The sequence below is a fragment of the Quercus lobata genome, chromosome 3 (assembly GCF_001633185.2).
Source record: "Quercus lobata isolate SW786 chromosome 3, ValleyOak3.0 Primary Assembly, whole genome shotgun sequence".
Taxonomy (NCBI): Eukaryota; Viridiplantae; Streptophyta; class Magnoliopsida; order Fagales; family Fagaceae; genus Quercus; species Quercus lobata.
In genome coordinates, this window is record NC_044906.1 from 27,921,149 (window position 1) to 27,932,717 (window position 11,569).

At 32.8% G+C, this 11,569-nt stretch overlaps 2 long non-coding RNA genes across 2 annotated transcripts; both read left to right on the forward strand.

The window, feature by feature from the left end:
• Nucleotides 1–1,388: 1,388 nt before the first annotated feature.
• LOC115979664 lies at nt 1,389–3,851 on the forward strand. Its single transcript, XR_004089135.1, has 3 exons — nt 1,389–1,609; nt 2,513–2,575; nt 3,821–3,851. It is a non-coding gene; the product is annotated as an uncharacterized LOC115979664 (long non-coding RNA).
• A 1,936-nt stretch (nt 3,852–5,787) lies between these two features.
• LOC115979666 lies at nt 5,788–9,052 on the forward strand. Its single transcript, XR_004089136.1, has 4 exons — nt 5,788–5,890; nt 6,714–6,740; nt 7,511–7,649; nt 8,964–9,052. It is a non-coding gene; the product is annotated as an uncharacterized LOC115979666 (long non-coding RNA).
• Nucleotides 9,053–11,569: the final 2,517 nt, after the last annotated feature.

The window sequence follows — 11,569 nt, forward strand, 5'->3', positions numbered from 1 at the left end:
GAATTTCGAGAACACGAGAGTTACGTGGTTTAGCCTTGTCGGCCTACATTCACGGAGGAATCCCTTAAGGGCTATATGTTTATTATGTAAGAGTGTAGTACAATAACTTGTGTTACAATGAACCCTAACATGAGTATATATCAGTGACTAAACTCTAGACTACTAGTACAAGTAGGAGTGAGCTTGGGCATATTACATTGGACTAATATGTCTAATATATCTCTAATAGGCAGGTTGTAGAGATGTTGACACAAATGCGACAAACAATGAGAGCTTGATAGCAATGGACCAAAATTGGTTAGGTGTAGAATTAAGAATCAATCTAAAGGTATGTCTCTTTTGTCCTACGAAATGGTGTATTGATGCACTATACGAATTTTGAACGAAGAAAAACCCCAAATTTTTTTTTTCATCCAGTATTAAAAAGAGGGTTGATTTGGTGGGGTGAGGGGGGATTTAATTTAAAAATGGAAGTTTTTAATAACTATTTATCACATGGTTAAAGGTTAATAGTAACTAAACTAAAACTACAAAAGAAGGGCACCTATCTTGTAACACCCCAACCCAATTTTTATAATTAAACTATGTGTTTAAGTGGTTAAGTATTATTAATATTTTAAGCCACTTACATACAAAAATTAATATAAGAGTATTTAATAAACATATTATTTTATAATGTCATTGAATATGAATTGTAAAGATTACAAATAATTGAAATGACTATTTGTATTATAAATATATACTTAGCATGTACAAAACTATATTAAGTGTGTTAAGTTATTACATACATAGTTGGTATTTTAATTAAGCATGATGCATGAGATAGTATAGTGGAAATTCCACCCACATGCAACCAATTGAAATTCAACACATAATGCCAAAGTTTCATGCATGTTGACAACCCAGAGACCAAGACTTGGTTGGTCATGCAATCACCAAGCTCCACCTCACTTCTTCCTTGACTTTTGGCAAGACAAACATCCAAGAAGCCTCTCCATTTCCACCGGTCCATGCAAAATCAGAATTCTCACCTCTAACTTTACTCTCTTTTCTCTTAAGGAAAGTGCTTTGAACTCTCTTAAGTCCCTTTTGTCAAACCCATGGGTCCACACTTTGAAAGAAAGACAAGACTCCATCCTATTTCTTCTTCATACTCTCTCAAAGTAATTAGAACATATATCCTCTTTTAATGTGATGGATATAACTTTATAAAGGTAAGGATATATATATATATATATATATATATATATATATATATGTATGTATGTATATGCAAAGTGATATTATTTTTGTAGAAAGGTGTGAGTGTGAATGCAAGAAAATTTGAAAAGTGGGTGGTGAGATTTTTCCTAAGCTCCACACGTATTCCACCCAAAGTCCCCATCTTTTATCCCCTTTTTGCTGCCCCAAAATTCTTCCCCTTAACTCATTTTCTTGGCTGCACCAGACAGAAAGTCCAGCCCTCTTTCCCTACTCTTTTCCTTGTTCTTTGTTTCTTTCTTCTCCCCTTCTTACATGGCAGCCCTCCCTCTCTCACCAAAACAAAATATCCCTCTCTAAAGAAGAAATTCTAGGGTTAACACTAAAATTTCAGCTTCAAATTGTTGGGGTAAGTAATCAAAATTTCATTTGTTTATTTCTACTTCTTTAACCTCTATCCTGATTTTATAGGCTGAATTATGATTTTGTTTTAGTGATTTGAAAGTTTGATGATATTATGGTTTATTGAAAGTTTAATAACATATTTTAGTATGTTTATTATAGGTATAAAATACCCAAATGAAATTAAGCCTATTCCTATTTGTTGATGATTTTGTAAGAATATGTACTGAAGTTGTCTCTGTGACAGATTTGATGTTTACAACAAGAAAAATATGTATTAAATCATATTCTGTGAATTAGGATGCTAGGAGTAGTTTTTATGAATTCTAAGACACACATGGTTGTTATGGAAGTAGTCTCACAGAATTTGGATGAACATAAAAATAATGGTTTAATTTTTAAGTTGCAAGAAATTCTGTCAGGACAGATTTGAGTATGCTGTCTTGTGTGATTTTTAGTAAATCATGGGTTTATTCTTTGACTCCGAAATTTTTATGGTTTATACTGGACATACAGGGGAGTAGTTATGTAAAATTTCATGACAATTGGATGTGTGTGGACAGTCCTTTTGTATTTTAAAAATGGAGCATATGCTGCTGAAATGAGCAGTGAACAACATATGCTACACCTGAATTTGTGGATTTAATTTTCAAGTTAGGGTGAATGTTTTCAGCTATAATTTAATATGCTCATCCTTTGGTATGTTAGAATCATATATAAATTTTATGAATTGGTTTCTATATGATTTAGTACATCATGTTGTTTGATGAATGTATTTTATATTTGTGGAAACCTCTTTGAGGTGGGATTAGGACTTCCTTGATTTTAAGAGATAGGCTTTGAGATGAATGTGTAAATTTATGATAAGGAATAATTGATAGTAAGTAATAAGCTTTGATATTTGGTTTAGGTGTTACCAGTTCCCGAGGTTTAAGCTCTGTCGACTGTAGGCTCTCGGTTCCTTTGCTTTCAGGTAAGGGATAAGTTATATGGGTATTTGTTAAGTTATGAGGTTATTTTAAAGTATGTTATGCATTAAAAGGTTTTTGATTAGAGATATGGTATATAATTATTATTCTGACAAAGATATGTTCGTGAGGTTTCGAAAACTTACGTGTATGATTTAAGCATATTGATGCTATTACTGATTCCACGAACATGATGTTTAAAGAAAAGAATGGAAATGCTATTATTATGAAATGTTATGAAAAATAAGAAATTTCAGTATGATGTAAAGTATGAAATGTTTTCGGGTTATGTCCTCTAGTGATCTGAACTCTGCTAGTAGGGGTTAATTACTGGCTTTCCATGGAAAAATGTTATTTGTTTGGCCATTTAAAGTAGAGGAAATAAGGCTGCCCATAACTCTAGGCCATTTAAAGTAGAGGAAATGGGGTTGCCCGTAACTCTAATTTGAACAAGGCCTTCTCCCCAATGTGTACGGATGGCGGGAAGGAATAAAACCTTGAGGAGATGTGCCCTCAGGCCTCTCAAAGAGGAAAATATCATGCACATGAGGTCACCCAAATGTGATGAGGCCTTCTCTGTACAAACTTATCAGATATGGACTAACCAATATGTTATGAACATGTATGTTATGTTATTAATCATGAGAGAATTATTTTGTTAAAATGCATTGTGAAAAGTAAAAGCTCTCATGGCAAGAAGAAGTTTCTGATGAAAGAAAAAGTTGTTCATCAAACATAAAAGTTTCTGAAGTTCTGTTGTGCTATAAAGATAAAGCTTCTGATGAAAGTACAAGCTATGTTTAAAAGTTATCAGATACCTGTTCTTTATGAAATGTTAAGTTTTATGACTATGAAAGTTATAATATTTTTCGGGAAAAGGTTTATAAAGAAAGATTTTCTTATTGGGTCAAGATGTTTCTAGTTTAATACAAAGTTGCCGATTATTTGATTTAAGTTAAAATAATTATTTTGTAATGAGAATATACATATGGTGACTTTGTAGGAAATGAAAGAAGTTTAATCTGAAAGGTTTTGGTAATATTAACCTGATAAGAAAAAGGAGAACAATTATTTTTTATGAAGAGCGTATAAGTTATTATTATGAATAGTATAAAATACTATGCATGAAAAAATGTTCTCCTATTCGAATATTCATAGAATGAAATGATCTGATTTACATGCATCCTTATTAAATTCTCATATATCTTACCTTTATTGAGCTGTGTAGCTCACCCCTTCCACTCTTTCAGTTAGCAGGTTTTATTTTGGAGTAGAGGGAGCCTTAGTCGAGTTTGGAAGGAGCTGGTTTTAGTTTGATATGTATAGATCCTAAATTAGCAATTTGATGTTTAGCTTTGTAGTATTGTGTATTTTAGGATCTAAAGAAAGTTGTGTACCTTAAAGTATTAAGAGATGTATTATGTGAAAGTGTGGAAATTAAATGACTAGTGGATTATGTTATATTTTGAGTACAGTGTAGATGCTCTGACTATCAAGTGAAAAATTATATCAAGAAGTAAAGAAACAAGGATTGAAAAGAAAGAGGAAAGCTTTTGTAAAAGTTTTCAAAAAGTTAAGTTGGTTCTTGTTAATATCAGGTTTAGGCTTGATATTAGCATGCCGGTCATTGTCACAAATCCGGGTATCGGGTTTGAGGCGTGACATATCTCCTTACCCATGCCAAGACCTCTCTCATCTATGGGTTGAATCTCTCGTCCATGAGTTGAATCTCCAACATTTCTTTTGTTAAAGGAGGGAAGAATCTAGGCAAGAATGCTTTATGTTTATATAAAATAGAAAAACAATAACCTATTATTCCTTGTAGAAATTATGCAACATCAATTTTTGACTCACGTGGAGTATCTAATGTACCATATGAGAGGCGTTTTTTTTTTTTTTTTTTTTTTTTTTTTTTTTTTGTGGTTCCTTCCCTATGATTTTTTTGTTTATTTCATTTTAAGGAATTGGTATAGACCTCAACATTACTGGACTAATCTACTCTCTGCCCATAAGATAGCCTAGAAACCCCAATAGCATGGTGTATGAAACTTGGGATTGTAGGATTTATGTCACGTCTTTCAAGTCTATTGAATCCATTGTTCTAGACTAATATGGGTTTCGATATTGAGTTAGTTCAGCATGTGTTGTATGGGTGTTTACTAAGTCCCACATCTGGCTTATACTATAGGTTAAGGTGGATTGTATCATCAACTATAAGGAATTTAAGTTGTGACTATCACTACAACAAAATGTATTTTTAGTGACTAAAATTAGTGAGGAAATATTTTTCGTCACTAAAAATATAGCTTTAGTGACGAAATATGAATTTTGTCACTAATAATGAAAAAAAAATTATAACATTTAGCGACGAAAAATAAATTTCGTCGCTATTGTGATATGAAAAATGAGCGCCAGCAGAGGGAAACTTTGGTGCCAGCTTAATTAATCTATAGTGACGAAATATTTCGTCGCTAAAAGTTGAAATTTTTAGTGATGAAAATACTTTCGTCGCTATAAGTAAGAATTAGTGACGAAAAATAGTCGTCACTAAAAATAATAATAGTTTTGCACTTATATGTTTTTAGCGACGAAATCACATTTCGTCACTAAAAGTATGCTTTAGTGACGAAATATGAATTTAAATTTTAACAAAGCTTGGGTTCTTTAGCGACGAAACTGACATTCGTCACTAAAAAACATAAAAAATACCTTTTGCGACAACGAAATGAGCATTAGCGACGGAAATATTGCGTCGCTAAAGACCCCTATGTAAATATCCTTTTAGTTCACATACCCCTCATTTCATTTCACTCCTAAATTCTGAACACCAGACACAAACAACACACCGTGTCTTCATCGTCACCTGAAGAAGCCAACCGACGTCGAAGCAAGTGCCACCAAAACCAAGCGATGCTGAAGCCTTCCGACGCTGAAGCCAACCGTCGCCAATAAGCGGACTGTCATCGAGAAGCGAACCATAGCCATTAAGAGAAGAGATCCATCGCTGTTATGATGAGAGAACCATCGCTGATAACCCAAAAAAAACCAACCGTCGCCGATTGAGCATTCTATCACCGACGAGCATTCCGTCGCTGATTTGAGAGCATTCTGTCACCGATGAGCATTTTTCGCCGTTAAGAGAAGAGAAGCAAACCGTCTCCATTAAGAGAAGAGAAGCAAACCGTCACCATTAAAAGAAGAGAACCGTCGCCGATTTCAGATCATTCCGTCGTCGATTAAGCATTCCGTCGCCGATGAGCATTCCGTTGCCGATTTGAGAGCATTCCATCGCCGATTTGAGCATATTGTCGCTGCTTATTGTACGTCACTCACCCCTTTTCTACTTATTTCTCCATCTCCATCTCCTTTTCCCATATCTCTGCTCCATTTGTCTCTCTCTGCTTCATTGGTAAATACTGTGAATTTGTAATGTGAAAGGCTTTAATTTTAATGGGTTTTGCTTATTTGGGCTGTTGGGATTTTTTGTGGGAGTAATTATTCACATGCTCTATGCACATTTTCTGTTTTGCTATTGAAGAAATGTTAGCTTGCTACTGCTTATACAGTGTTAAAGATGCTAAATTTATGGGTTTTTTTTAGTAGTTTGTTTGTTGCTTATACTGCTACTTTTATGTGATTTTTGATGTGTTGGTTACCCCAACTAAGCAATCAGTTGGGATACATGTTTGCCTTGATATTTGAAATTTATGCGTCTGCAATTTTTTTTTGTGCTCACCAACTGTTTGATCAATTAAATGCTGGAAAGGAAAAGAGAGAGATGAAATTTTGCCTTATATATGCTCTGGTTGGTTGCTCCCAAGAAAAGAAATACCAGTTACTCATTATATGGCTACTTGGTTTAAAACAAAGGTTGAGTTTCTATTTTTGGTATTGTTTTGTTTGTTTGTTTGATTTTTTTTTTTTTTTTTTTTTTTCATTTAAATGCATTTTATGAGTAGCCAAATAGAGACTATCCGAATGGCTATGGTTATCTTTATTTTTTTGTAAATAAGAAGTCATTAGCAAATCGTGTTCGGCACTTGCTTCGGTGATATGCATGTTGAATTTTTTTTAATGTTTGAGCTGTACTGACTGGTTTCTTTTTTTTTTTTTTTTTTTTTTTTTTTTTTTTTCATTTTACAGGAAATGCCTTTCTGATAGGAACCTTTTGTAAGTCAAATTAATGCTTAATACTTTAGGAAAGGACATAGTGACATAATTAAATTGTTTTTGGAGTTTATCTCTCTATGCACTTTGTTGATATTATTAGTATTGTTGGCTATATGGGTTTGGTGAATAGGAGACCCATCAATTGAATTTTCTTTGCATATAGTTTGGAAAGGCTTTTTATTTTTAGTATTGGTGACAAGGTTTTTGGTTGAATGTGATGACAAGGTTAGTGATTGTTTGGGTTACTGTGGGGGAATAGAAAGAGGCTTAGATCTGTGAAAGTCAAAGGCTAAAGCTTAGCCAACAAATTAGACTTGTACTCTTAGCTTGATCATAGTAAGCAAACTCTGTTTAAATACCTATAAAACCCTATACTTGTAATGTTTGTGATTGATTTTGTGGTGGGTTGCTGTGTTGGAGTAAGCGGGTGGCTTGCATGGTGTTATAAGGTGGTTTAAATACATATTGGGAGTGTTTTTCAATTCTTGCAAATGTGAATGAATATTGTTGATTAGATGTGATGAATAGTATTTTATTTGGTTTCAATACTTGTAAGCATTATAGTTGTGATGTTTGTGATTGGTTTTGTGGTGGGTTATTGTGTTGGAGCAAGCGGGTGGCTTGCATGTTGTTATACGGTGGTTTAAATACATATTGGAAGTGTTTTTCAATTCTTGCAAATGTGAATGAATATTGTTAATTAGATGTGATGAATATTACTTTATTCGATTTCAATACTTGTAAGCATTATGCATTCATGAATGTGATAGAAGCGCGAGCTAGGGAGCAAGAAGCGTGAGCTAAGCAAGAAGAGGTCCAAAAGATTATTCTTAATTTTTTGAGGAGCAAGGGTTATGATGACGCTTTTACCTATGGGGGTGGTTCATCTTCAAGTTAAATCACTTATTGGTTAGTACTTTATCTTTAATTTAAAACACTTCATCTTTTATGTATCATTTGAAACTAATTGTATTATATTACACTTGAAAATTTATAATGTAGTAGTGTTTTTATATTTGTCTAGAACTAATTGTCAACTAAATTGACACATATAAACTTATGATCCAAGTTGGTTTGAACACATGTAGTGTAGAATTGTGACTGAGAAGGACAATAAGTGGTAGAAGTATCAACACATGGCATAGTACAAAGGACTTATAGAACCCACTAATATTGGGTTGCTGAACACTTAACAAGTCAACAGAATAGGACACATGCACTAGAATCTATTCAAAGTATATTCAGCTAGAAGCAAGATGTAAAGGTCTACTTTTTACAAAATTTCACAGGACACATTCTTCATGCTTCCCTCACTCACAGCTATGACCTTTCAACTATGCAAAGTAAATAAAAAATCAGTGTTTACAAAACGTATTAAGATTCAAAACTTTTGTATTTGAAGAGATGCATTGTGCTTAATGAATTTGAGACTTGAGTACTACAATATATATGAGATCCCTGACAAGGAAAAGATTTACAATGAACCAAATATTTTAAGCTCGGGTTGTTTTACATATCCGTATGCTTTGACAGAGATTTAAGTTAGGGTCACAAAAGAAGCAAAAAGTTTCCTTCTTAAATTCCTTTGATATCTTACTCTATATACTTCCCATATATGTCTATATGTATATGCCCAAATGCTATGGTTTAGCAATATGCTACATTGATTTAGTTAGTTGAGTGGGCCAAGTTAGAAGATAATATGGCCAATTGCAAAGCATTCATCAAAACATTTTTTTTTTATAGGTGCATAGCATTTATCAAAACATGGGTTCCTTTGATGCTGTAGTCATCATATTAGTGCTCAAATACATTTCTATGGTGTGATTGCTATTCCAAACCAACTCGACATTGAAGGACATAGCTCCACAAATCATGGCTGACCCCTGCCTCTATGTCCTGCAATGAACTGTAGGTTTTGGGAGCCAGAATTGACAATTAACTATGCAATATGCATATGATTTTTAATGCCTGTGACCTTTTGCCACTAGCCCTCTCTATGTATTATTATGCCAAAAATCGTGGCTCAACCCTGCATGATATGTGATATGTATTACTACGACATGAACTTTACTTGGTCATAGCTCTATTGAATAAGATCCTATGGCATGATGTTTATATTTTGTTTGGGCAGATTGTTTTGAGATAATGAAGGCTTTGAAACTAATTGTATTATATTACACTTGACGATTTTAATGTAGTTGTGTTTTTATATTTGTGCAGATTTCTTATTGGTGGCTTTAGAAGATTTACTTTTGGCATTATTTGAAGACATATGAGGATATCTTCCACTGGTTCTAATTATATTATGCAACATTTTTTGTATTGTTATAAAACATCTTAAATTATTGTATGTGTTGCAAACAATTATTGTATGGAAGGAGTTTGAATTGGATACTTGTTTTAATTTTAACTTGTGGAATGTATGGACCGATTTTTTATAAATGTGTTGTTGAAATAAATGTGTTAATCAAATGTGAGGTTTTAATAATGTAATGACAGGTTACAGGTGAATATCAACGCCATGAAAATAATAAAAACAGAAAATAAGTTTTAGTGACGAATTTTTTCGTCACAAATATAGTAAAAAAAAATTTTTTTAGTGACGAAATACTTCGTCACTAAATTTTGTAAGAAATGGTTTTAGTGACGAAAATTTTCGTCGCTATATGTGCTTAGATTTTCTTAAAAATAGTTTTAGTGACGAATTTTTTTGTCACTATATGTACCTGAAAATAGTTTTAGTGACGAATTTTTTCGTCACTAAATATGATTTAATAAACTGAAATTGTTTTAGTGATGAAATATTTTCGTCACTAAATACTATTTTTAGCGAGGAAAACATTTAGCAACGAAACGTTTTCATCACTAAAAGTTTTTTTCTTTTTTAAATAAATCAGACTTTTAGTGACGAAATTTTTTGTCGCTAGGACATTTAGCGTTGGGGCTACAGCGACCAAAAGAATTTCATCACTAAAGGTTCTTAGTGACGAAAAACTGGACTTTTAGTGACGAATTTTTTCATCACTAAAAATACATTTTGTTGTAGTAGCTAATGATTTTGGGTATAGTGCATATGTGACTACAAAACCAAGGAGAGTAAAGTTGCTAGCACCATTGAGGAGAAGTTACGGTCACAATATCTCTTATGTATCAATTTTTAAGAAATATGAATTTATGGATTATTTTTATAGAATAGTTTGAAAGAGATATACATTTGAAATTTGAATGATTAAGGTTTATTTTTTTATTTTTGAATGGAATTTTTGTTGAATATTTTATTCATTTGTTGCCTTTTGAAATACTTTGATGTTATTTTAGCTAACTTTTATCGTTGTTATTAATTTAGGCTTTTATTGATTTTTATTTAAAGGGTTGAGCATTATGTTTTGGGGTCAAAATTATTTGGCGAAAGTACCACTTTGGTCCCTATATTTTGGTGTTACGGTCAATATGGTTTCTAGATTTTGGTAGCAGTCAATTTGATCATTGTTATATTTTTAAATTGTAATCAATTTGGTCCCTACATTTTGGTATCATTCAAATTGGTCAACGTTATTTTTAACTTGCATTTAATTTGGTCCATGTTATTTTTAATTTGCAATTATTTTGGGTCAAAATCTGAGTTTGTTTCTTAGTTGCTTACTTGATATGTGTCTCTACTGAAGTTGAAAATTGGTAAATTTGATTTGTATTTTTGTGAGGGTTGCTAAGAAAGTGCAAGAAAAACTGTGATTTGACAATACAGACCAAATTGACTGCTACCAAAATATAGGAAACAATAACCCCAAAATGTAGGGACAAAATGATGTTATTGATGGATAAAAAAGTAATATCAGTGATGGACTTATTTTAAAACCAATACCAACTTGCCACTTATTATTGTGAAATTGACGTAAAAATGTTGAGAAATTAGCATTACTCTATTTTTGTTGAACTCAAATTCTTGAGATTGAGTAATTTTAGAATACTCTCAGAGTACTATAAATAAATACTTCTCTTTTTCACATAATTGTAGGTCTCACTAATTAAATTTATGGTAAAACCCACAATTAGTGTGAGAAGAGGAGTATGCGTCTATGATATTCCTAGAGTATTCAATCTTATTTCCTTGAGATTGATGTTCAATAACCTCTCGTAGGTTGGACAAAACATGATAGTTTGAAACTAGTTATTTATATAATTTTTTTTTTGGCAAGTCATCAAGGTGTTCATATCACTTGTATGTGTGCCACCGCTGCTCTTTCTATCTCTCTTTCCGTCCTTCATCGCCTCATCAGCCCCCAAAACATTGCTCCCATGAGACTCAGCTTTACACGATGAATAATTTCTTTAAGATAAATTTTTTAGGGTTTAGTCAAGTTTAAATTTTCAATCATGCTTTTTAAGTGTGTACCAGTGAGTGAGTTTAAGGTTTTGCTGTCCATGTTGATTGGCGTCGAGATTATTTTTGTGGAGTTTAGTGTTAACTTGTTAAGAGAATACAAACACAAAGCACAAGAACAATCACAGAGCAACACAGAGCATCAGGTGTAATGGCTAGTTTCTCATCCAACGGCTAGGAATGATTTTTAATGTACTTAAGCAAACGGTGTCGTTCTATTTAAGTGTTGGTGAGTTTTGTAATTAAGTCCAAACGCTGTCGTTTTTCCTGGGCTTGTTAGATGGTTGCCTGGCATTGATTAGGCAGTTAATTCTGTTATTTATCCCTGATTTTGCTCCAAACTTTACGGATCAATCCCGGTTTTAAGGCTTGTTAGTTAGGCAGTTGTAATTAGCTTGGGCTGTATACAGACGTGTTCACCAAACCATATAAACTGCACAAACCG